The 21,521-nt window shown below is 42.0% G+C and overlaps 1 protein-coding gene across 1 annotated transcript in view; it reads right to left on the minus strand.

Moving 5' to 3' along the window:
• The window catches only part of CACNA1I (calcium voltage-gated channel subunit alpha1 I), a 2,042,880-nt gene that overhangs the window by 612,858 nt on the left and 1,408,501 nt on the right, over positions 1-21,521 (minus strand). The window lies entirely within an intron of this gene.

Raw genomic sequence — 21,521 nt, forward strand, 5'->3', positions numbered from 1 at the left:
GCTGGAAATTTCAGCTCTGATAACCTTCTAACGGACCTTATAACGGTCAGTCAGGAAAAAAGTCTATCCTGGAATAGGAAGAGTGAGGGTTTGAAAAAAAAGTGACGTCCCTTTGTGTTGGATTCATACACCACCATGGATCATGGAGATCTATTAGAGAAGTAAAGGGAGCAAGACCCAATTTCCTTTTGTTGGAACCCGCAGATGTATCAATTGAGGTGTCCATTGTGATGTTGAAATCCCCACATAAAATACCGTAATCTTTCTGAATTGATCTCATCCTTTTGAATACTTTCCGAAGAAATCTCTGTTGGTGGGTATTTGGGGCATAAAGAGCTACCAGTGTATATGTAACTTTGTTCATAGTTGCCACAACAATAATGTTCACCTTCATCCACAATGAGATCCAGGAGTTGGAAGGACAAGGTGTCCTTAAAAGCCACCATCACTCCACATTTTTCTTTGTATAGTTCGCCTGGAAGATGTGTGGAAAAAGTTTGTGGGAGCATTTAGGTGGATTTTGCGCTGCAAAATGTGTCTCCTGCAGTGACAATATGTCTGCTTGTTTGGAGACCTTCCATAGAGCTCTCTGCTTATGCAGGCTATTCAGCCCCTTGGCATTAAGTGACACAATCTTTAGTACCATGGTGACAGTAGAATGATAGCGTATGTAGAGAGTACCCCAGGGTTTTGTTGAGCATTGAAAAAAATGTAGGATGTACCAATACTAATTGTGCAAACTGAAGAAATGAAGTGCCATAACATGAGGGCAACTGCCCAATAAACACAGGGCCAAAACAGCCTCAGTGTACAGAGTAATCCTGTACTCATAAAACACAGGGTAACAAAGTACAGCCAGACAGGATCTTACCATATAGGTAGGGAGAGGTATACAGCAGCTACCTTTGTATGGTAGACAAAGAGAGCGGACGTCAGCTAACGCTGGGGTAAAGAGTCGGCCTGAGTAGGTTCAGTGAGGGCTCAGACCCTGATGCACCAGCTTGATGTGGTTGGTCCACGATGTCTTCTTACCCCGGGGAAAGTAATCACCATTTCCTCATAAGGATGAGGCAATCGTCTAGGTTAGAGATCCAGAAGGTTCTGTTATGCCTCTCAATTTCCAATTTAGTGGGAAATTTCCACCTGTATTTTATGTTGTTATTACTAGTGTTGAGCGAACACGGACTGTATTATTCGTGTTCGTACCGAATAATTGGATTTTTTTTACCCGAACACGGACACGGACACTTTACTGTATGTTCGGGTAAAAATCCGTGTTCGGTCGTTTTATTTCCGGGTTTTGCATGCTTTGGCGCTCTTTTCATGGCGGGCTTTCAACAGCCAATCAACAATCGTTTAACTGGTGTGCCTTAAGCCATCCCAGCCATGCCTGCAAATGTCTTAGTAGCTGTGATTGGCCGTCTGAAGCATGTGACCAAGTCTTTATAAGTTCGAGGCAGCCGCCGCAGCAGCGTCATTCTGCTGCTTAGCTAAGGGACAGAGCACACATCAATGTGCTGGCTGCTGATTAGGGAAAGATAGGCAGGAAAAAACCATTTGTGTCCGGATAGAATTGAGGGACAGGTCGGAGTGTTTAGGCAGGGCGAGTTGTAGGCATTTTAGGGATAGAGTCTGCTGAATTATAGGGTCAGTGTCTTCTACAAACTACAATCGATATTGCTGTGTGGGGGGTGGGGTGAATCTGCACTCAATCCTGATCTACGATCTCTTCTCAATCCTGTTAGGGACAGAGTCTGCTGAATTTTAGGGAAACTGTGTTCTACAAACTACAATCGATATTGCTGTGTGGTGTGGGATTGGAGATAGGCAGGTGTCAGTGATCCACATCCATTTTTCTGTGGGTGAGCTGCAGTGAACACAATCTTTTTGGGCTGCAGTGAACACAATCTTTTTGGGCTGCAGTGAACACAATCTTTTTGGGCTGCAGTGAACACAATCTTTTTGGGCTGCAGTGAACACAATCTTTTTGGGGTGCAGTGAACAAAATCTTTTTGGGGTGCAGTGAACACAATCCTTTTTGGTGTGCAGTGAACACAATCTTTGTGGGGTGCAGTGAACAAAATCCTTTGTGGGGTGCAGTGAACACAATCTTTTTGGGGTGCAGTGAACAAAATCCTTTTTGGGGTGCAGTGAACAACATCCTTTTTGGGGTGCAGTGAACACAATCTTTTTGGGGTGCAGTGAACAAAATCCTTTGTGGGGTGCAGTGAACACAAACTTTTTGGGGTGCAGTGAACACAATCTTTTTGGGGTGGAGTGAACAACATCCTTTTTGGGGTGCAGTGAACAAAATCCTTTTTGGGGTGCAGTGAACACAATCTTTTTGGGGTGCAGTGAACACAATCTTTGTGGGGTGCAGTGAACACAATCTTTTTGGGGTGGAGTGAACAACATCCTTTTTGGGGTGCAGTGAACAACATCCTTTTTGGGGTGCAGTGAACACAATCTTTTTGGGGTGCAGTGAACACAATCTTTGTGGGGTACAGTGAACAGAATCTTTGTGGGGTGCAGTGAACACAATCTTTGGGGGGTACAGTGAACACAATCTTTTTGGGGTGCAGTGAACACAATCTTTGTGGGGTGCAGTGAACACAATCTTTTTGGGGTGGAGTGAACAAAATCATTTTTGGGGTGCAGTGAACAACATCCTTTTTGGGGTGCAGTGATCAAAATCCTTTTTGGGGTGCAGTGAACACAATCTTTTTGGGGTGCAGTGAACAAAATCCTTTGTGGGGTGCAGTGAACAGAATCTTTGTGGGGTGCAGTGAACACAATCTTTGGGGGGGTACAGTGAACACAATCTTTTTGGGGTGCAGTGAACACAATCTTTGTGGGGTACAGTGAACAGAATCTTTGTGGGGTGCAGTGAACACAATCTTTGGGGGGTACAGTGAACACAATCTTTTTGGGGTGCAGTGAACACAATCTTTGGGGGGTACAGTGAACACAATCTTTTTGGGGTGCAGTGAACACAATCTTTGTGGGGTGCAGTGAACACAATCTTTGGGGGGGTACAGTGAACACAATCTTTTTGGGGTGCAGTGAACAACATCCTTTTAGGGTGCAGTGAACACAATCTTTGTGGGGTGCAGTGAACAACATCCTTTTAGGGTGCAGTGAACACAATCTTTGTGGGGTACAGTGAACAGAATCTTTGTGGGGTGCAGTGAACACAATCTTTGGGGGGTACAGTGAACACAATCTTTGTGAGGTGCAGTGAACACAATCTTTGTGGGGTGCAGTGAACACAATCATTGTGGGGTGCAGTGAACTCAATCTTTGTGGGGTACAGTGAACACAATCTCATACTTCTGAAGATTTGAGGGTGCTGCCTGTTCCATACTCCCCCTACTCCTCATCTAGCCTTTTAGGGGTACAAACAATAGTAATTGGGGCCTAGTGTGGTTGTGTACGTGTGATATACATACACTTTTTTTGGATCATATTTTCTATTCCGCTATTTAATCAAAAACCTTTGGGGATCAGTTAAATTGGGGGATAGTCTGTGTTGGTACGTGTGAGAGAGATCCACCTTTCCAAGTTGTTGGGGTTCATCTCATACTTCTGAAGGTTTGAGGGTGCTGCCTGTTCCATACTCCCCCTACTCCTAGCCTTTTAGGGGTACAAACAATAGTAATTGGGGCCTAGTGTGGTTGTGTACGTGTGATATACATACACTTTTTTTGGATCATATTTTCTATTCCGCTATTTAATCAAAAACCTTTGGGGATCAGTTAAATTGGGGGATAGTCTGTGTTGGTACGTGTGAGAGAGATCCACCTTTCCAAGTTGTTGGGGTTCATCTCATACTTCTGAAGGTTTGAGGGTGCTGCCTGTTCCATACCCCCCCTACTCCTCATCTAGCCTTTTAGGGGTACAAACAATAGTAATTGGGGCCTAGTGTGGTTGTGTACGTGTGATATACATACACTTTTTTTGGATCATATTTTCTATTCCGCTATTTAATCAAAAACCTTTGGGGATCAGTTAAATTGGGGGATAGTCTGTGTTGGTACGTGTGAGAGAGATCCACCTTTCCAAGTTGTTGGGGTTCATCTCATACTTCTGAAGGTTTGAGGGTGCTGCCTGTTCCATACTCCCCCTACTCCTCATCTAGCCTTTTAGGGGTACAAACAATAGTAATTGGGGCCCAGTGTGGTTGTGTACGTGTGATATACATACACTTTTTTTGGATCATATTTTCTATTCCGCTATTTAATCAAAAACCTTTGGGGATCAGTTAAATTGGGGGATAGTCTGTGTTGGTACGTGTGAGAGAGATCCACCTTTCCAAGTTGTTGGGGTTCATCTCATACTTCTGAAGGTTTGAGGGTGCTGCCTGTTCCATACTCCCCCTACTCCTCATCTAGCCTTTTAGGGGTACAAACAATAGTAATTGGGGCCCAGTGTGGTTGTGTACGTGTGATATACATACACTTTTTTTGGATCATATTTTCTATTCCGCTATTTAATCAAAAACCTTTGGGGATCAGTTAAATTGGGGGATAGTCTGTGTTGGTACGTGTGAGAGAGATCCACCTTTCCAAGTTGTTGGGGTTCATCTCATACTTCTGAAGGTTTGAGGGTGCTGCCTGTTCCATACCCCCCCTACTCCTCATCTAGCCTTTTAGGGGTACAAACAATAGTAATTGGGGCCTAGTGTGGTTGTGTACGTGTGATATACATACACTTTTTTTGGATCATATTTTCTATTCCGCTATTTAATCAAAAACCTTTGGGGATCAGTTAAATTGGGGGATAGTCTGTGTTGGTACGTGTGAGAGAGATCCACCTTTCCAAGTTGTTGGGGTTCATCTCATACTTCTGAAGGTTTGAGGGTGCTGCCTGTTCCATACCCCCCCTACTCCTCATCTAGCCTTTTAGGGGTACAAACAATAGTAATTGGGGCCTAGTGTGGTTGTGTACGTGTGATATACATACACTTTTTTTGGATCATATTTTCTATTCCGCTATTTAATCAAAAACCTTTGGGGATCAGTTAAATTGGGGGATAGTCTGTGTTGGTACGTGTGAGAGAGATCCACCTTTCCAAGTTTTTGGGGTTCATCTCATACTTCTGAAGATTTGAGGGTGCTGCCTGTTCCATACCCCCCCTACTCCTCATCTAGCCTTTTAGGGGTACAAACAATAGTAATTGGGGCCTAGTGTGGTTGTGTACGTGTGATATACATACACTTTTTTTGGATCATATTTTCTATTCCGCTATTTAATCAAAAACCTTTGGGGATCAGTTAAATTGGGGGATAGTCTGTGTTGGTACGTGTGAGAGAGATCCACCTTTCCAAGTTGTTGGGGTTCATCTCATACTTCTGAAGGTTTGAGGGTGCTGCCTGTTCCATACCCCCCCTACTCCTCATCTAGCCTTTTAGGGGTACAAACAATAGTAATTGGGGCCCAGTGTGGTTGTGTACGTGTGATATACATACACTTTTTTTGGATCATATTTTCTATTCCGCTATTTAATCAAAAACCTTTGGGGATCAGTTAAATTGGGGGATAGTCTGTGTTGGTACGTGTGAGAGAGATCCACCTTTCCAAGTTGTTGGGGTTCATCTCATACTTCTGAAGGTTTGAGGGTGCTGCCTGTTCCATACCCCCCCTACTCCTCATCTAGCCTTTTAGGGGTACAAACAATAGTAATTGGGGCCTAGTGTGGTTGTGTACGTGTGATATACATACACTTTTTTTGGATCATATTTTCTATTCCGCTATTTAATCAAAAACCTTTAGGGATCAGTTAAATTGGGGGATAGTCTGTGTTGGTACGTGTGAGAGAGATCCACCTTTCCAAGTTGTTGGGGTTCATCTCATACTTCTGAAGGTTTGAGGGTGCTGCCTGTTCCATACTCCCCCTACTCCTCATCTAGCCTTTTAGGGGTACAAACAATAGTAATTGGGGCCCAGTGTGGTTGTGTACGTGTGATATACATACACTTTTTTTGGATCATATTTTCTATTCCGCTATTTAATCAAAAACCTTTGGGGATCAGTTAAATTGGGGGATAGTCTGTGTTGGTACGTGTGAGAGAGATCCACCTTTCCAAGTTGTTGGGGTTCATCTCATACTTCTGAAGGTTTGAGGGTGCTGCCTGTTCCATACTCCCCCTACTCCTAGCCTTTTAGGGGTACAAACAATAGTAATTGGGGCCTAGTGTGGTTGTGTACGTGTGATATACATACACTTTTTTTGGATCATATTTTCTATTCCGCTATTTAATCAAAAACCTTTGGGGATCAGTTAAATTGGGGGATAGTCTGTGTTGGTACGTGTGAGAGAGATCCACCTTTCCAAGTTGTTGGGGTTCATCTCATACTTCTGAAGGTTTGAGGGTGCTGCCTGTTCCATACTCCCCCTACTCCTCATCTAGCCTTTTAGGGGTACAAACAATAGTAATTGGGGCCCAGTGTGGTTGTGTACGTGTGATATACCTACACTTTTTTTGGATCATATTTTCTATTCCGCTATTTAATCAAAAACCTTTGGGGATCAGTTAAATTGGGGGATAGTCTGTGTTGGTACGTGTGAGAGAGATCCACCTTTCCAAGTTGTTGGGGTTCATCTCATACTTCTGAAGGTTTGAGGGTGCTGCCTGTTCCATACTCCCCCTACTCCTAGCCTTTTAGGGGTACAAACAATAGTAATTGGGGCCTAGTGTGGTTGTGTACGTGTGATATACATACACTTTTTTTGGATCATATTTTCTATTCCGCTATTTAATCAAAAACCTTTGGGGATCAGTTAAATTGGGGGATAGTCTGTGTTGGTACGTGTGAGAGAGATCCACCTTTCCAAGTTGTTGGGGTTCATCTCATACTTCTGAAGGTTTGAGGGTGCTGCCTGTTCCATACCCCCCCTACTCCTCATCTAGCCTTTTAGGGGTACAAACAATAGTAATTGGGGCCTAGTGTGGTTGTGTACGTGTGATATACATACACTTTTTTTGGATCATATTTTCTATTCCGCTATTTAATCAAAAACCTTTGGGGATCAGTTAAATTGGGGGATAGTCTGTGTTGGTACGTGTGAGAGAGATCCACCTTTCCAAGTTGTTGGGGTTCATCTCATACTTCTGAAGGTTTGAGGGTGCTGCCTGTTCCATACCCCCCCTACTCCTCATCTAGCCTTTTAGGGGTACAAACAATAGTAATTGGGGCCTAGTGTGGTTGTGTACGTGTGATATACATACACTTTTTTTGGATCATATTTTCTATTCCGCTATTTAATCAAAAACCTTTGGGGATCAGTTAAATTGGGGGATAGTCTGTGTTGGTACGTGTGAGAGAGATCCACCTTTCCAAGTTTTTGGGGTTCATCTCATACTTCTGAAGATTTGAGGGTGCTGCATGTTCCATACTCCTCTTCCTCATCCTCCCTTTAGGGTAGGAAAAAATTTAATCGGGCCTAGTCTGTGTTTGTACGTGTGAGATACACAGTTTTTTATCCTATTCCGCTATTCAATACACACCCTTTTGGTGTAAAAAACATTAAATTGCGGCATAGTTTGCATATTTGACATTTGCATATATTGTGCCTTGTTGCGCTGTTTTGGGTACTCCACCAACATGGCCAGTGGCAATGACGCCATTCTCAGCTTAACTATCCCACTTCTATGCCTCCTTGAAAAAACAATTTGGGCGATGATGGAAGAGGATGTGGCACAGGATGAGGAGGAGGAGGAGGAGGATGAAGAGGTAACATTTCAAAGGCTTTCAGGGCAGTCATTCGCAAGGGGCTCCGAGGGTGGGTTCCTGCACACACAAACGCCAGGGACACAATTGTCCAGCAGGGGCACAGTTCTGGAGGATGAGGAGGATGAGGAGGAGGAGGAGCTGGAGGAGGAGATGGAACCATGTTCACAGCAGGGTGGCACCCAGGCCAGCTCATGGCCATCACTGGTGCGTGGCTGGGGGGATACAGAGGACACGGACGATACACCTCCCACAGAGGACAGCCTTTCGTCGCCTCTGGGCAGCCTGGCACACATGAGCGATTACATGCTGCAGTGTCTCCACAACGACCGCCAAGTTGCCCACATTCTAACTTGTGCTGATTACTGGGTGGCCACGCTGCTGGATCCCCGTTACAAGGACAACGTACCGTCCTTAATTCACTCACTGGAGCGCGATCGCAAGATGCGCGAGTACAAGCGCACGCTGGTAGACGCCATGCTGCTGGCATTCCCATCTGACAGCGGGGCCACAGTGGAAGCACAAGGCAGAGGAGGAAGAGGAGGAGGTCACCAACGCAACCAGGGCACCGCCAGCACCTCAGAAGGCAGGGTTAGCATGGCCGAAATGTGGAAAAGCTTTGTCAGCACGCCACAACAAACAGCAGCACCAGCAGCTCAGATGGAACGTCTTAGCAGGAGGCAGCATTTTACCAACATGGTGGAGCAGTATGTGTGCACACGCCTACATGTAGTGAATGACGGGTCTGCCCCCTTCAACTTCTGGGTCTCCAAATTGGGCACATGGCCTGAGCTTGCCCTTTACGCCTTGGAGGTGCTGGCGTGCCCTGCAGCCAGTGTATTATCTGAACGGGTATTTAGCACGGCTGGGGGCGTTATAACAGACAAGCGCAGCCGCCTGTCCAGAGACAATGTGGACAAGCTCACGTTCATTAAAATGAACCAGGCATGGATCCCACGGGACTTTTCCGTACCTTATGCAGAATAGCAATGGATACCGACCTTACCCACCCATTGTTCCATTTTTGCTCTTTCTCACTCTTTTGGGGTGTACCCTCATTTAAAATTTTTGAAAAGAAGCAGTGTTGGCTACCTCGTCCTCCTCCTCAGGGCCAGATTAATGTAGGGGCTATTGGAGCTGCAGCTCCAGGCCCCTACCTTTTATATAGGCCCCGGGTTGGCCATATTCACTGTTACCGCTCTTCTGTCACTTGTAAACACAGAAGTCTGGCTTCTATGCTCGCTTCCCCAGGCAGCACCCTCAGAACCTCCCCACACAGCGTGAAGGCCGGACAAGGAGGGACAGTTGGCGATGCATGGATGTGTTTATGGGCTTCAGAGACAGCATCCCATGTTGAATTAGGCATGCATGGCTGCACCCTTCCTCCTCTGGGTGCATGGCAAGGCACGGCCCTTAAGGCCCTTCATAATCCTCAGCACCAAGCCCATGATGCTGTTAATCCGGCCCTGGTCCTCCTCCACCGCCGCTTCCACCTACACCGCCCATAGGTGTGCGCAGCCTATTGCATTAAGGTGTGCACCCCAAAGTTGAAATACACATGCATGTGTTTGCCAGCAGGGAGAGTAATGTATCGGGGCCATGTACCTGTAGGCAAGGAGAAATAGAGCAGAGCAGGTCCCAGGGAGATCTTTCCCATCTCCTCACTGGCAATGCTATGTGCCCTAGGTGATTAGGGTGTGCCCAGGCACACCCAGCACACCCTGTGCGCACGCCTATGTCACCGCCACATCCACCACCACCTCAACCTCCCTCCTACTCCATATGGGCCTCGTCCTTCAGAGATGAAGAAGAACATTGTTTTATTTTTCTGTTTTTTTTTGTTGTTTTAAGTTATTTCCCTATCCACATTTGTTTGCAGAGCACTTGCCATGCTCTTAATTACGTTTTGCTGCCATTTGCAGCACTCTAGCCCTTTCCTTTGGTGTTTTAGAGCCATTTTAGTGCCTTAAAGTTCGGGTCCCCATTGACTTCAATGGGGTTCGGTGTCCGGGAAAAGTTCGGTAAAAGTCCGGGACACGGACCCGGACTTTTTTTTAAAGTTCGGCCGAACCCGTCGAACACGGACATCTAGGTGTCCGCTCAACCCTAGTTATTACGTAATATTTTCGTAATTGTGTTGAGATTTTTTCTGAGCAGTGACAGTGGCTTGAGAGAGGTCTGCGTATAGTGAAATGCCTGCATATGGCTCAGGTAGGGAGTTGCGCTGTCTTGCAAAGTGCATTAGCTGGTCTTTCATGTGAAGGAAGTGTATTTTCACTATTACGTCCCTGGGTACCCTTTCTGGTAAAAAAGATGGCTTGGGGAGCCTATGGGCTCTGTCAATTATCAGCTCTTGATTTTTCACAGATGGGAGGAGTTCAGCGATCAGCTTTTGCAAGAATGAGTGGAGTTCCGCCGCAGGCACTGAATCAGCAATGCCCCTAAACTTAATATTGTTAGCCGGGAAAGATCCTCCAAATCCGCCATTTTGATTTACATGTTGCGCACTTCTTCCAGTAATGCTTCATGAGCGTCAACCATTTCATTATGGGCTTGTGCATGGTCACTCATGTTGTATTGCACATGATCAACTCTATCGCTCAAGGCTTCAATTTCCACTTTAGTTTGTCTCATAAAACAAGACATGTCATGCTATAGGGCCCCACTAAGAGTAATAAGCATGTCCTTCATTGTGGAATCTACTATAGGCTGGCCTGCAGTAGGAAAGGCATCTAGTTGCTTACTAAAATGGTTTATTTCAGGTGGGGTGGGAAGAGCAGAGAAGGGTGCACTTACTTGGCTGCTGCCCAGGTCCAGTTTTCTCCTCTGTTTCATCGGGCTTAAAAAAGAGAGGACCCTGTGCCCTCTTCCACCTCATGAGCACTTCCTTGATAATTCTGGCCTGTCTCCTGTGATGCAGCAGCAGCCGCTGCTGTGTGTCTGTGTGGCCATGCTGAGGAGCCAGCGCCATCTTAGATCTTCTGAGCCCTGGCTGCACTGAAGAAATCAGTGACCTTGCGGGGTTCCTCTTGCGCCTTCCGCTTCCCCATGTGGAGGATATCATTCGGGGTGTCTGCCGCTTGCTTTGTGGGTAAGTTGACTGTCTCCCTCATCGCTCTGAGCCGCTAGTGAGATCCCGCTTTGCCGGAGCTCAGAACGAAGTGTCCATCACCACCGGCTGCCGGCCCCACCCCCCCCGACCTACTTCAAACTTTAGATGGAATGCATGTACCAAAAAATGCACAGTTAGTTGCATTTGATATTGAAGCCCTGTACAAATCAATCCCACAGAACCAAGTAATTCAAATAGTTGAGTTATTTCTATCTGAAAGGAGACAATTGGCCCACAAATACAACCAATTTGTTTTAGACCTATTGGGTTTCATTTTGACACAAAATATTTTCATGTTTCGTGGCTCCCTCTACCTCCAGGTACAGGGGATGGCAATGGGGACCTGGAGTGCCTCCTCCTATGCCAATTTGTACCTTGGGGGATCGGAGAAAAACCTTTTCTCTAGGGATGATTTACAACAAGATTTGAGCAAAATAACTACCTGGCATCGCTTTATCGATGACATCTTATTTATTTGGGGAGGAACCCAACACGAACTTCACCATTTCCTATCAAAGATGATCATCAAAGACTACAATCTCAAGACTAGAAAAAAAGTTTGTCGAGACAAACTTTAAGTTGGCTTGAGAAAGCTTGACCAGAAAGTTTGAAAAGTTTAGATCGATCGATCGATAGATAGAAAAGGTTTGAAGATCGATCGATAGATAGAAAAGGTTTGAAGATCGATCGATGGATAGAAAAGGTTTGAAGATCAATCGATAGAAAAGGTTTGAAGATCGATCGATCAATAGAAAAGGTTTGAAGATCGATCGATCGATAGAAAAGGTTTGAAGATCGATTGATCGATAGAAAAGGTTTGAAGATCGATCGATAGATAGAAAAGGTTTGAAGATCGATCGATCGATAGAAAAGGTTTGAAGATCGATCGATAGATAGAAAAGGTTTGAAGATCGATCAATAGAAAAGGTTTGAAGATCGATCGATCGATAGAAAAGGTTTGAAGATCGATCGATCGATAGAAAAGGTTTGAAGATCGATCGATCGATAGAAAAGGTTTGAAGATCGATCGATAGATAGAAAAGGTTTGAAGATCGATCGATCAATAGAAAAGGTTTGAAGATCAATCAATCAATAGAAAATGTTTGAAGATCGATCGATCAGGTTTGAAGATCGATCGATCAGGTTTGAAGATCGATCGATCAGGTTTGAAGATCGATCGATCGAAAAGGTTTGAAGATCGATCGATCAAAAAGGTTTGAAGATCGATCGATCAAAAAGGTTTGAAGATCGATCGATAGATAGATAGATAGATTAGATGAGTTTGAATGAGTTTACATTGATTAGCATCAAAGCTTGATTGAGTCTAATGGGATTTGGAGCTTGGGTCACCTGAACATCCTGTCAATGAAAGTCTATGGGCATTTTTTGGGTTTTTAATTTTAATTTTTAGGAAAACTGTAACTCAAACCAGTCTGAAAAGATATAGCACACCGAGTCAGAACAGTATGAAGGTCTGTGCTGAGTTTGGAGTATGTAGCTTGAACGGTCTAGGAGGAGTTAGTGTCCAAAAATTTTGTGGCCAGAAAAATAAAAGAGAAGAAGAAGAAGAAGAATAATAACTAGAAAAAAAAGTTCGTCGAGACAAACTTTAAGTTGGCTTGAGAAAGCCTGACCAGAAAGTTTGAAAAGTTTAGATCGATCGATCGATAGAAAAGGTTTGAAGATCGATAGATAGATAGAAAAGGTTTGAAGATAGATAGATAGATAGATAGATAGATAGATAGATAGATAGATAGATAGATAGATAGATAGATAGATAGATAGATAGATAGATAGATAGATAGATAGATAGATAGATAGATAGATAGAAAAGGTTTGAAATTTTTTATACCGCCCCCCACCCGCGGTCTGTCTGTCTGTCTGTCTGGCTGCCTTGCGACAGCAATAGAAGTCATCGGATTTGTTTTTGTTTTTTTAAAGACAAGCTAAATAGAAAAAACAAAAAAAAAACAACAAAAAAAATTTTACCGCCCCCCACCCGCGGTCTGTCTGTCTGTCTGTCTGTCTGCCTTGCGACAGCAATATAAGTCATCGGATTTGTTTTTGTTTTTTTAAAGACAAGCTAAATAGAAAAAAAAAAAAAAATTTTACCGCCCCCCACCCGCGGTCTGTCTGTCTCTCTGTCTGGCTGCCTTGCGACAGCAATAGAAGTCATGGGATTTGTTTTTGTTTTTTTAAAGACAAGCTAAATAGAAAAAAAAAAAAAATTTTACCGCCCCCCCACCCGGGGTCTGTCTGTCTGCCTGTCTGTCTGCCTTGCGACAGCAATAGAAGTCATCGGATTTGTTTTTGTTTTTTTAAAGACAAGCTAAATAGAAAAAAAAATAAAAATTTTACCGCCCCCCCACCCGCGGTCTGTCTGTCTGCCTGTCTGTCTGCCTTGCGACAGCAATAGAAGTCATCGGATTTGTTTTTGTTTTTTTAAAGACAAGCTAAATAGAAAAAACAAAAAAAAACAAAAAAAATAAAATTTTTACCGCCCCCCACCCGCGGTCTGTCTGTCTGGCTGCCTTGCGACAGCAATAGAAGTCATCAGATTTGTTTTTGTTTTTTTAAAGACAAGCTAAATAGAAAAAACAAAAAAAAAAAAAAAATTTTACCGCCCCCCACCCGCGGTCTGTCTGTCTGTCTGTCTGTCTGCCTTGCGACAGCAATATAAGTCATCGGATTTGTTTTTGTTTTTTTAAAGACAAGCTAAATAGAAAAAACAAAAAAACAAAAATAAAATTTTTACCGCCCCCACCCGCGGTCTGTCTGTCTGCCTGTCTGTCTGTCCGCCTTGCGACAGCAATAGAAGTCATCGGATTTGTTTTTGTTTTTTAAATACAAGCTAAATAGAAAAAAAAAAAAAAATTTTACCGCCCCCCACCCGTGGTCTGTCTGTCTGCCTTGCGACAGCAATAGAAGTCATCGGATTTATTTTTGTTTTTTTAAAGACAAGCTAAATAGAAAAAACAAAAAAAAAAAAAAAAAAAATTTTTACCGCCCCCCACCCACGGTCTGTCTGTCTGTCTGTCTGGCTGCCTTGCGACAGCAATAGAAGTCATGGGATTTGTTTTTGTTTTTTTAAAGACAAGCTAAATAGAAAAAAAAAAAAAAAAAATTTTTACCGCCCCCCACCCACGGTCTGTCTGTCTGTCTGTCTGGCTGCCTTGCGACAGCAATAGAAGTCATGGGATTTGTTTTTGTTTTTTTAAAGACAAGCATGATTATCAAAGTTACTAGCATGTTGATTGAGTCTAATGGGATTTGGAGCTTGGGTCATCTGAACATCCTGTCAATGAAAGTCTATGGGCATTTTTTGGGTTTTTAATTTTAATTTTTAGGAAAACCGTAACTCAAACCAGTCTGAAAAGATATAGCACACCGAGTCAGAACAGTATGAAGGTCTGTGCCAAGTGTGTCCAAAAATTTTCCGCTCAGAAAAATAAGAATAATAATAAGTTTAAATACAATATTAGAAAGTTGGCTTTTGCAAGCCAACTTAATAAGTTTAAATACAATATTAGTAAGTTGGCTGTTCCAAGCCAACTTAATTACCATGAATTATTATCAAAGGTCAATTTTCTTTTTGCATGTTGTGATCTACATCAACAATGATGGTAGCATTGGCTCATCTTTGTTACGTAAGCCCTCAGCAGGCAATACAATTCTTCATGCAACTAGTTCACATCCCCAATCTCTAATTTCCAATATCACTTATAGTCAATATTTGTAGATAAAACGCAACTGTACTAATCCCCTAGATTTTGAAAGAGAGGCCAAAGCTTTGCAAAACCGTCTCCAACAGAGAAGATACAGTAAATCTTGTTTGAAGAGAGCATACAATCGGGTGAAGGACACCAACAGATCACAACTAATAAGTTAAAACCAAGACCACTACCACTAGACTCATTACAAGATTTACAGGTCAACATCAGACCATACGTCAAATAATGAGTAAATATTGGTACCTATTACAGTCTGACAATATTGCATCAAAGTATATTGGCCAATATCCTGAAAGGAGATCCAAATCCTTAAGGAAAGGACCATTTGGTGCAAAGTCACCACATTCACAACAAGGAAGGCCAGTTGGTGAAAAGGCGCCCTGTGGTAGGTGCAATTTTTGCCCTTTCCTTTCCGACTCCATCACAATCATTTTGCCCAATGAACGTGTGTACACCCCACGGTTTTATGCTGACTGTCAAACTAACTTGGGCGGAGTTACGCACATCATACGTCACTTCTGGTTTAGCAGGTTGGAGCCGTGGAACGCGGAAGCGGAAGCATCCCGGCATCCTGAACTGATAGGGATCGGTCCGAAGTGTGAGTGTTTACTTGCTTGCTTCTCTTCAATAATTGTATACTACGCCATTGGGGTCTTTTATTGTCTGTTTGAGCATCAAAAATATTTGACATCGGAGGGGAGGCATCCCTCGGCCTGGCTCATAATAGTCCTAAGAAACCCCGGACCAATCATCTCTCATTCTGTGGTGGATTACAACACATCCATTTATTTGGCTCAGAAGAGGGAAAAAATAGGGTGAGTGTGATAAGTAGTGGGCATCACTGGTATGGGCACCTTACTCACCACTATTCACTTTTAAACCACTTGTCACAGACACTGAGATTTCATACCATACAAGGTGGTTTTTAATTTAATTTATTCATTGAATTTTGGTTATAGTATATACCAACACTATTATTACCGTATCCGTTCCTCAAAACGTTTTTCACTGGCACTTATCACTGCGACCAGTTAATAAAATTTATGACACAGTGTGCACTTTTGTTTATTTATTTGTTTATTTATTTAATGAGCAGTTACCATTCTGTTTTGCACTGAGCACTTTGTTTTCAGGGGGTGCCTGTCAACCCACCCCCCTTCACTAGCTCTTTCTAGCACAAGCACTTTATTTATCACTGACAGATTGTCTATTTATCTCTATTGTTTTTATGTTTAATGGGGGAAACATTTTTTAAGTCTGCTCAAACAGGTAGCGCCTTATACAGACTCTTCCTTTCCGTCTAACATTTGTACCTCTGTTTCACAGGGGTACTGTAGGTTTGTGGCAGCTTACATCTGTATATCTATACATATTTGTATTAATTACTCCATAGCGCTGGTCAGTTTCTGCTTTTATGACTGTCAAACTGTTGGTGTTGTGTACCTCATGCAATGCAATTGTGTTGTTTTTTTTTTTTTGGAAAGACCAAACTGGCCTTTTTTCATTGTATTCGAGACATGTGTCACTCATTTCCAAAAAAATTACTTGAAACCCCAATCAGTCGACATGTGGGATTATATCACAAATTTGATTTATCCTTCATTAATTTCTTTGCTCTAGAACATGTACCGATTCATGAAAGGGGAGGGGAAGTTGATCGCCTCCTACTTCAACGTGAAACAAAATGGATCTTTTCCTTCCAAGCAACAAAACCCCCCAGTTTAAATGATTTCATTAGCTTTAAACCCTATTTATAATCTCTTGTCATTTTTATTACTCCACCCTTGGCTTCTGTTTTTTATCAATGCACAGAAATCGATACCAATGATGTTTTGGGTAATCAATCTTTAAAAAACTTGGATTTTTGTTAATAGGGATCATTGAAGAGCATCTTTAGTCACCCAAAAAATAGCTTTTTTGGGTGTGTCTCCATATTTCTTTGTTTATGAGCTTGGTATTTTTTGTGGTTTTCTCCTGTGTGAGAAATTACGTGGTTTCCGGCTTGTTGATTTTTCTCCCCTTTTTCTAGGGTCTGGTTGATAAGGGTTGATTCCTTTTGTCAACCGTATGGATGCCAAGGTGCCCAAGTGGGATGATCTACTTCAACCTTGGGCATACTTAAAGGACCCCTTTCCGTATTTTTTCCTATCTCACCCCTGTCATAGTTTATATATATATATATATGTATATATATATATATATATATATATATTTTTTTTTTTTTATAATGTTGCCCTTAATTTATAATTATACCAGTATTTCATGTAGTGCTTGCAGATATTCTGGAACAGGTTTCCTACACTGAGATAAGTTGCTATATATCCATTAGATGGCTCTATTAAATTGGGGCCATTTTGCTAATATGCTCAATAATGGCAGTAGGGACAGTCTTCCTGGGTCTTGCATCCAGGAACAGACTGGATAAGCGTCTTTTCCACAGCGGGAGGGTTATATAGAGAAGTGGGCATTAGCAGCGATCAGTGTCGACGGGGAGTCGTGGGACACTGATCGTAAATGTGTGCGTGCAGAAAGACTCCAAACACTGAGACACTTATCTTTTGGGGATTACTGTCGCCTCTAAACGGTAGAGATACATACTCTTATACATTTTTCTTGCTCTAGCATACAGCTGCCAAACAAATTTAGATCCCTTGAGAGGATTTCTAGTGCACAGTGATGCCCCACCTAGCTGGGAAGTACCATGCTGCAGTTGTTTTGAAGCAAAAAATCAGGTATTGAATATCCCTGTGAAAAGATGAAATAGTGTGCTTACAATGTGGCATAGAGTGTATACAACCAACGCAATAAATCATATAGTGATACTGAACCACACAGTGGTGATAAAAAACATAAAAAATAAATGCATCAAAACCTTTCTGCTCCAGTCCCAGCTGACGCCTAGTAAGGAGAAATGCGTCGGAGGAGTCGCCACGCCATCACGCCACGTGGACCACACTGCAGACGGCCACGTTCTGCTACAGAAACCTATTGTCTTATCCATTTGATGCCATGTAAGTGCAATATCGCATTTGAATAAAGTGTTTTAATAAAGGGTAAAGCACTATTGGCCATTTTTCCTTTCTATTTTGGGGGAGCTTCAAGGAGAGTGATACGCCCCTGGGAAGGGATAGACACCTATACCTTATGGTCGGAAGCTGACTTTGGATACTGTCCACACTACCCATATACCAACAGAGGTTCCAGGCCTACCCGCTTTAGAATTCTGGAACGAAGCCACGCATAACACTTGGGTGACACCAGACAAGTTTTGTGCACGAATGGAGGTTATATTTCATTGCACCTGGCTCTTTTTACCAGTCAGTAAGGGGCCATCTTATTCACGTTTGTGTCATTGATTTGCTATCTCACATCGCTCCAATTGGAACACACTTCTTTCTTTAAAAGACTCTTTGTGCATTATCACGTTTATGCATTCTTTTGAGAGATTGCTTTTTTAAATGGACTTTTGATCCATTTATTTTTCATGTTTTTTATCACCACTGTGTGGTTCAGTATCACAATATGATTTATTGTGTTGGTTGTATACACTCTATGCCACATTGTAAGCGCACTATTTCATCTTTTCACTGTTATTTTCACCTTTTTTTAGTGCAGCTGCATATTATTTTGGTTACCGCACCCTTATTCATCTTTTCATTGAAGATCCCTATTTATAACTTATTTGAAGTGCAAAAATATAATTGCAGCCCATAAATCTATGTCTATTTTTAATTTGCTTTCAGTTTCTTTCTGTTTGCTTTGTTTACCCCTCCTGCTGTTGACTGCAATATCAGCCCTCACCTGTGGGCCCTCAATCTGGGATACTTTTGGTTGTCCCTCCCTTGTGAAACACAAGCTGGACATTCATATTTATATTCCAGTCCTTTTTTTTATTCTGGTAAGATTCTCTTGAATAATCTCTAGTTGTATTCCCCATTGCAAAATGTACTTTTTGATTGTGATATTGAGGCATTACGATCCTTCTTGTTTCAAAATATTGAATAATTATTGATACCATTGTATTCATTTGTTTACATATTTCTGTTTATATCAATTACATTTTTTTCTTTACATTTGTATATTTACTTTGTTTTTTCTTAACTTATCTGTTTCGATGTAGCAAAACATATCCCCTGAAGAAACCCAATCAATGGTGAAACATGTCAGGATTGCTCACTGCGATTTTTTATCACACTGAATTCATTCGATAGACATTGAATATAGATTGGTCCTACGGTTTAAATATGTGGTCATTAATATGTGTTTTTTAAATTCCAAAATAAAATTATTGAATTTTAAATGTTGTGACTAGAGTTACTGGCACCTTAAAAATCCCAGCTCTATTTTTGAGAGTATTTCTTTTTTGTCCTGTGTTTTAATTTTCTGGATCAATTAGCATGCCTCAGCTGTAGAGGACTTCAGGATCCAGGAAGCGTCAGCATAAAGCCATAGTGGCAAGAGCTTGTAACCATCCCAACCAAGCTTTAAATGAACATCTAGACCTATTGCAGTGTCCTGCTAAGGCACATTTTCAGCCATCTGTATTTTTTGGTTTTTTTAACTTTCAGCCCTAATTAAATGTGTGCATTCATTCAAAATGTGGTGGTTATTGTTTTGTATATATGGGTGAATACACTATGAATTTCACTACCTTTCCTATGGTCCCCTCCCTTTTCATTTGCATTTGAGCATCACTTTGATCATTAACCACTTGCAGACTGCTCACTAGAGCTCTACTGCGGCAAAGTGGTTCGTAATCGTCTGGCGACGTAGACCTACGTCGCCAGACACTCCCCTCTCTCGGCGGTGCGCACGTGCTGCCGGAGGCTCGCTCCCGCTGTATTCAGTCACAGTGGGAGTCGGGCCAGGGGAGGAGCAGCGGCGAGTGTAAACACAAGCGGGCAAGTCCCCTAAGTGACAGGCAGGGTCAGATTGCAGGGTTCAGCATAGCTGAACCTGCGATCTGTCCCTGTGTCACTCAGTCACCTCCCCCCACACACGTTAGTAAGCACCAGGCATACATTAACCCCTCCCTCTCCAATAAAATTAACCCCTTCCCTTCCAGTGTCATTTTTACAGTAACAGTGCATATATATAGCACTGATTACTGCAGTAATGTCACTCGTACCCCCAAAAGTGTCAAAAATGTCAGTCAAGGGTCCGATCTGTCCGCCGCAATGTCGCAGTCCCGCAAAAAAAATTGTAGTTTGCCGCCATTACTCGTTAAAAAAAAAAACACCAAAAATGACAGAAATCTTTCCCTTAGTTAGTAAACGCAATAACTTTTGCGCAAACCAATCAAAATACGCTTATTGTGATTTTTTTACCAAACATAGGTAGCAGAAAACAAATTGGCCAAAAATTTTAAAAAATTTTGATTTTTACCTTTTTTTTGGGGGGGGGGGGATTTCATATAAAAAAATGTGAAAAATATTGTTATTTTTTCAAAATTTACGCTCTTTTTTTGTTTATAGCGCAAAAAGTAAAAATCGCACAGGTGATCAAATACCACCAAAAGAAAGCTCTGTTTGTGGAAAAAAAAGGACGTAAATTTCGTTTGGGTACGGCGTCGCACAACCGCGCAATTGTCAGTTAAAGTTGCACAGTGCCGAATCGCAAAAAGTCGCCTGGATGTAAGACAGCAAAATCCTCCGGTGGTAAAGTGGTTAACATTTGTCAGATGTATTCCTCTTCACAGCGAGATGCCACTTGTTCTCCTCATTTTAGATACCGTAAATTGACTATGTTTTATGGAAGTGTGTGAGGCTTCTTCCTTCCCATAAGCTATAACCTAAGTGGTGGTCCAGTGCCTTCCACACATTTTACCAATATTTAATAAACAGGCTAGTATTGTAGAAGTGATATGCAGATTAATTTGAAGTCGCTTTCTACAGAAAGCATGTCTTTATGTAAGCGATGCTTTCTACATACAGGAAACACTGTGACATCACAAAATATCATAAAAGTTCTGCACATTGTCTGGTGTTCAGAAAGGTCAAAATAAAAGGATTAGGATTTGAAAAAGTTAAAAATGTTTTTTAATGTTCAATTCTTATTTGATCAGTGAAGAAAGTCACCTTGAGACCCTGAGGGGCCATAAAATGTCTTTCAACTTTGAGCTGACCTAAAAGTAAAGAACTTGCAAAAACATTACTATACATCACTAAATATGTGTGATCTAGGTCAGAGTGATTTATGAATGAATACAAAAAACACATGAAAATAATGTTAATGTGAATGCATTAATGCCATTCCCTGCCAGAGAAGGTTTACAACACATTGTATAGAAATGTCTTGCAATATCTTGGCTCTGCAAAGAACGTGGTTAATGGTAAGTAAGGGCTAGTATGATTTAACAGAACTAGATTGCTCTTGCAAATGATTACAAGGTACAGCCTTCTTCCCTTTTCTATCTTTCTTCACTCCCCATTTCCAACCATGAATATTTTTAAATTGTTGATCTGGGACCTAAATTATAATTTTACCATTTCCAAAATAAAATGTGCAATGTGAAATTTAGGCCTACATTGTGATTTTGCAGTTATGATAAAGCTATAGTTTCCAACATGAAAGTAGCAAGTACAGTTTTTTGGATCATGCTGGATTGTGACTCAAAACTGGTTTATTAAAAGAAGCTAAAACCTGATAGTTGGGTGACAAAATTATTAAAAATATGGGCATTTTAGAGGGTCTATGTATAAAAAAATTGTTTTAGAAAGACATCACAGACTGGTAGCTATTGTCAATTTTCTTAATACAAGCCATATCTTGCATTTAAATAGTGGTCCAGGCCACAAAAAAATGAGTTGTCTCTAAATGATTCTTTAGCAAAGTAACTGTATTTTTTTATCAAAGTCTGTCTGGCATGTCTAAATCAGCAGTTTACAGCTTGGAAAGCACTGCACCCACTACAAGCACTGCACCCACCAGATTCTTCAAAACGCTGG

The sequence above is a fragment of the Pelophylax lessonae genome (assembly GCF_965119305.1).
Source record: "Pelophylax lessonae genome assembly, chromosome: 8".
Classification (NCBI taxonomy): domain Eukaryota; kingdom Metazoa; phylum Chordata; class Amphibia; order Anura; family Ranidae; genus Pelophylax; species Pelophylax lessonae.